Source organism: Solanum tuberosum, unplaced genomic scaffold (genome assembly GCF_000226075.1).
Source record: "Solanum tuberosum cultivar DM 1-3 516 R44 unplaced genomic scaffold, SolTub_3.0 scf00382, whole genome shotgun sequence".
Taxonomy (NCBI): Eukaryota; Viridiplantae; Streptophyta; class Magnoliopsida; order Solanales; family Solanaceae; genus Solanum; species Solanum tuberosum.
The window spans coordinates 250,294-256,620 of record NW_006239306.1 but is presented as its reverse complement, the minus strand read 5'-3'; the positions used below and the strand labels follow the sequence as shown (position 1 = coordinate 256,620).

The 6,327-nt window shown below is 31.9% G+C and overlaps 1 long non-coding RNA gene across 1 annotated transcript; it reads left to right on the top strand.

Annotated features, from left to right (window-relative positions):
- Nucleotides 1-3,734: 3,734 nt before the first annotated feature.
- LOC102600436 (uncharacterized) lies at nt 3,735-5,947 on the top strand. The gene is made up of 2 exons (XR_001471591.1): nt 3,735-4,321; nt 5,627-5,947. It is a non-coding gene; the product is annotated as an uncharacterized lncRNA (long non-coding RNA).
- Nucleotides 5,948-6,327: the final 380 nt, after the last annotated feature.

Sequence of the window (6,327 nt, the reverse complement as noted above, 5' to 3'; positions counted from 1 at the left end):
AATAAAAGTTATGAAATACTTTTTTCCACCACGTGTTGGTGTTGACTTCATGTCACAAATGTCAGTGTGAATCAGTTCTAAGGGATATGAATTCCTTGCAACAGATTTATAAGGATGCTTAGCATACTTAGATTCAACGCAAACTTGACATTTTGATTTATTGCACTCAAATTTAGGCAAAACATTTAAGTTAATCAGTTTTCGCATGGTTTTGTTATTAATGTGTCCCAAACGTTCATGCCATAAATATTTAGAATCAAGCAAGTAAGAAGAAACAAAATCTTTATTCATATGAACTGCAATTACATTGAGTTTGAAGAGGCCCTCAGTGAGGTAACCTTTTCTTACATATATCCCATTCTTATTTACTACAATTTTATTAGAAACAAATACACATTTGAATCCATTCTTGGTAAGAACTGGTATAGAAACTAAGTTCTTTCGCAATTCTGGAACATACAAGACCCTGTTCAAAGTCACCACCTTGCCCGATGTCATCTTCAAATGGACCTTGCCAATTCCTTCAACCTTTGCAACAGTAGAGTTCGCCATAAATAACTTCTCGTCTGCTGGTGCTGGAGTATATGATGCAAATAATTCTTTGTTGGCACAAACATGGCATGAGGCACCAGAATCTATCCACCATTCTCTTGGATTTCCAACCAAGTTACATTCTGAAAGCATTGCACATAGATCGTCCATCCCTTCTTTGGATTCAGTCAAATTTACTTGATCCTTTTTCTTATCCTTCTTGGGAACCCGACATTCAGTAGCCCTATGACCCCGTTTGCCACAATTGAAGCAGTTTCCATTGAATTACTTCTTAGGAGGATTGCTCTTTGGACCAGATGTTTTCCTTCTTTTCTTTGATTTTGTGGGATTTTCTTCAACAATATTAACTCCAGATATTGCTGAATTACCACGCGACCACTTTTCGGCGGCAGTTGTTATCCTCTTCGATTCTCAGCCTTACCATGAGATCTTCAACATTCATCCCATTGCGTTTATGTTTCAAGTAGTTTTTGAAGTCCTTCCACAATTGAGGTAACTTCTCAATAATGGCCGCCACTTGAAAAACATCATTCACAATCAATCCTACATTAAAGATTATGTGAGTATTAAGAATAGACTTAACATATTTAACATAGGCATTAAATAAATTTATTCCTTCAGCAATGAGATCATGGTTTATGACCTGCAATTCTTGAACTTGGGTGACGACGGTCTTACTGTCTATTATCTTATAGTCCAAAAACTTTGCCACAATGAACTTCTTCATTTCGACATCCTTTGTTTTGTACTTCTTTCTAAAGCATCTCAGAGTTCTTTTGAGGTCTTGACACTACTATACACATTGTACAGATCATCTTGCAGGCCACTCAGAATATAATTTTTACACAAAAAATTTGAATGTGTCCATGCTTCTGTCACTAAGAATCGTTCTTTGGCCAGAGTTTCATCCAACATAACAGGAACATTCTCATTAATGAACCTCTGCAGACTCAACGTAGTCAAATAGAAGAACATCTTCTGCTGCCATCTTTTGAAGTCGACTCCAGAAAACTTTGCAGGTTTCTCAGCCGGTGCAAGGGCAGCAGTTGAACGATTGTGTGCAACCGATGTTGTTGCAACACTCACTGATGTTGTTGCAGCACTCACTGTTCCAACATTTACTTGACTTGAATTTGTCATTTTTTCTGTCACAAATGGCAGACAATTTTAGTATGTGAAATACTAACAGTAAAGAATAAATCCTTACACAGCCTGTTTTTTTGATTTAACGATAAAGTTTTTATATTCTTTTAATCGTTAATCGAATGAATTTTAAAAATTCAAACAGAGTAGAAAATCATAAATGTTTTAATCTCCAGAAACCTCAAATACAAAAACTACTAAATTTCTTAAGCTTATTATCTCTTGTATTAAGGTTAGCAAAACAGAGACATAAAAATAGATGAAACAGACAGAAATAATAATCCGAGTCCACAGAACCCACTGTGTTTCCTTAAGAAATTTAATCCCCTCAAGTATCCGAGGTTGTAGATTAATTCCTCCCAAGATAAAACGGATTAACCTATTAGAGAAGTAGCGATATCTCAAACTTTAATAATTTCAGCGAACGCAAGAACAGTAACGAGAGCACACACAGACTCAATCGATCGACAATTTGTTTATGTAAGAAAATGTATGCAGAGAGGAAAAATTTTCAGTGTTGAAAACCGAAAAAAAAGTCTTTATTTATAGCCACTTGCATCAAGGAACGCGTCTGTTCGACAATGGTGTGAACGCCTCTGTTCAGACATGTCGTTCCAGAATGTTGTGTCTTTTGGGAAAAATAACATCTTTTCGGAAGGAACAAGTCCCTTCAGAACGATGTTATCGTTACACGTGAATTTCAAATAAATCCCGTTACGCGAAATTAATTCTGTTAATTAACTAACATCCTGAATTAATTTATAAGAGAAAGGAAATCAATTAATGAGATTGATTAAATAAATTTTGTCCAAAAATATTATCAATCAATCACTTGCCAAATCCGAAGCCGAGTGACCGACGACGATGACATCGCGAGGGGATACCTTCTTCTTAACCCTTTAAGAACTAAAGAAATGTTTCCTAATATAAGGACAACAATTTTCCTTCTTCTACCAATATGGGAGAAATGACTTTTCATTTGCAATTTGCAATGACTTTTCATTTTCCCTCCAAAATTGGTTCCCTCACATTTCCATTTTCTCTTCTTATTTTCTATTCACACCTTGCTAAAACCCAACAGGGTATATATAAACCATTTCTTATAGTACAGGGGGTATATTTGACCCTTTTTCAAATTTTAAAAGTCTTATTTTTTTCCTAAATTTTATATCGGATCAAACTACTTCATATAAAATGGAGCGGAAAATATTTTCTCTTATCAATTACATCAAATGACTCTTTAGAGTTAAAATCACCAAAAAGGACAAGAAAAGAAGGTAGGTAAGGTTTTTAGATGCATTGAGTATTAGCTAGTTAACAAAGAAGGTCCCATTAGAGCTATACTTCTAGTAAGCTCTATAAAAGAACAAATTAATCAAATTTGCATGGTTGATGACAGCTAGGATTAAAAAAAAACAATCCATAATCATTGTTTCTACCAAATCAATTTACTATTACATGATCTCTTTGATATTCACTCATTGCTATCAATGGTTAATTAGCATGTACACTCTCACCTCAATAATCTCTTTTTAACTCTGTTTATCAAGATTATGACATATGAGAAGAAATTACTTAATATTTTTTATGTCCATTAAAATTTAAACCTAAAATATATCAAGATTCTCTACCTACCCCGAGACACCACTCAGTCCTATGAGCATATCGCCCCAATAATAAAAAATTAAAATAACGTAGCTTGGTATAAATATCAAGAATACACAAGTTTTTCAAGATTAAGTATGAGATTAAATTTATATTTTATTTGATTGGAAATACCTTCAACTCAAAAAAATGTATAAATTTAACTTTAACTTATTTTTGCATATCTCACCCAATCTCATCAAACTTAATATTATTTTATCCATTTCATAAATAATATTACAAAGTAATTTAAAAATTATAATCCCAAAATAACTTTATCTGTGAACTAAACGATCCCAAAAGTTTCTTGTTACTGCATATAATTACATTTTCCTCCTGACTGACTAGTGCTTATCACGAGTATACCTGACTCATTAGAAACAGTCACCAACAATTCAAAATTATAAACTTTGAGTTAGGAATGAAGGAAATAATAGACTAGAAGAAATTCAACAAAATAAAATGTTTTGAATGGTGGGTGGCTTGTAGTAATTTAATTGACATTATTCTTGGGGAAAGAGCTAGTACCAAGGACCAACAAATGAGCTGTTACAATGCACCTAAATGGAATGTGAATAATGTTGTATAGTTACGTGTATAAGAATAATGCTGAATATAATAACATGTCTAAGTGTTGTGACATGTTACGATGTTTAGTATTTATATATACACACATCCAACAACTCAAAAACATAAGGCTGGTACAACCAACTCTGAGTTTTTGGCAGGTAACATGACTATACATATTCCTTTACTTTCTCATGGAGGAGACTCATATTTGCATTCACTTCTTTGGGAAAGCCTCTTGCTCAAATGAGTATTCCAACAAATGTCTAATTGACATACTTTGAGATACTCATTTGGGCAAGAAGTTTTACCAGGAAGTTTGTACTTAGGTATATATATTGAGAGAAATTTTGAATTTCCTGTTTCTTGTAGTCGGGGGTGGATCTAGGAAAGAGCGAGGGAGTCGAACTCTTAGGTAAAAAAATATATTATATTTATTAGGTACTTTTTTTTAGTGTATATATATTGAGAGAAATTTTGAATCTTTGAATATGAGTCTGGAGATTGACTTAGTGGTTTAGAAAATGAAAATTCACCTTGAAGTTTCAAGTTTTAATCCTAGGCATTACATTTTTATTTTTCGAACATTCTTAATGAAAAATTCTGAATCTACCACTGCTCATAGTTGTGATATCAGATCAATACCATGATGCTAGAATTTTGATCATATGTTCATATTCATAATAATAATAAGTAATAACATCCTCCAGAAAAAAAGTTAATAACATCCTCCATGAAACAAACATTTAGGGTGTATTTGGTACGGAGGAAAATATTTTTTGATGAAAAATGTTTTCTTCAAAAAATAGGCTCTATCATGTCTTGTTCTCTAATTATAATTTATATGGCATTAGTATGTTCAATTTATCTTTATTGTGCTGTAATTTACCTGTTTGAGCTTGAACTTTTTGTATCTCTGTTAATCAACATGTGTTGAGAATGTGGTTTTTTCTGATAATAAATAAAATGTACTTGTTAAATTAATTTTGAAGTTCAAAGGTATGAAAATTGTGTGTGTAAATAACTAATTCTTCTTTGGAAATAATAGCAAACTATTAAATAATTGATTTTCCAAAAATTAATCAACATGTGTTGAGTAGTGTTTTCTAATTGTTGATCATGATATACTTTCCATGTGGCTGGCATGTTCATTAGTGCTAAAGATGTTAAATTACATGTTGTTACAAATTTAAAGGGTGCTGGATGGAAGGTCCATGTTTTGATGAATGATAAAAGGAAAATTACGTGGTTAAGCAAATATATATTAGTTAATTAGTCATCATAAGTATATAGATTTAGTTAATTACCACTCGCGACAATATTTAGTGATAATTACATGGGCTGAGGTTTCAAGTTTGTATAATTTGCACGTTTGTATAATTCAAAATTTATATAATATAATTTGTATAACGTTTGTATAATGTAATTTTGTATAATATAATTTGTATGAAGTTCAGATGTTTATGTTTGTATAAATTCGTTATTTCGAATTTATACAAAAATAGTTCAATTATACAAACATACCCGCAAATTATACAAACGAGACACCTTAAACTGTAGCTACAGTCTGATCGAGGTTCACTACAAAGCAGATATAAATGGACCACAATAGTAAGTTGATGTGCTAAGTTGTTACACTTTATTTCTCTTTTTTTTTTTTTTTCCTATCCGGTGTTTGAAGAGCTCATATTGAAGTCTCGACTATATTCGAATTGCGCAGTGCAGGATTCATTCGGAGGTGGCGCTCTCAACAAGATTTTCTCCATATCCAAAGCTTGAACACGAGATCTCTAGTTAAAGGTGAGACACTCCCGCCAATGCACCACAACTCATGTTGGTACACTTTATTTTTCTTATTTGTGTTTAAGCACTAGTGTGTAAAACCTGTAAATTTCAGATAGTAGATTGTATAGTCTTTGAAAGGATTACCGTTTGAGTACTCTGTTAGTTGAGTACTTGAGTTAGTCGCTAGATTATAGAGTTGTCAGCTGAGTTCGATTTTTAAAGTTAGTGAAGTTATAAAAAATAATTTTACCTCATACCATTTAACTTTTCACTCCCTAATTTAAAAAAAAATAATATTTTCCCGTTTGTTATACATATATTTTTAGAATTCTTTTTCTATTTGCATACCATATATAACATAAATAAAATTTTATTTTAAAAAAATTCTCACGGCAAGTACAAAATTCTTTCTTAATAATATATTTATATATCTGACACAAAATGAGAAAACAAGACTAGAAGCAAAAGGTTAGGTAGAGTGAGGTAGGAATTTCTTTTAAAAAATAATATCTTATTTATTTTTTTGGATGAGGGAGGAATGAAGTAAGTATTTTTTCAAAAAAATTATTATAAAGTAATATTAAAAAATTATTTTTTTAAAAAAAAATTGGGTGTGTTTGGGGAGGGGGGGGGGGT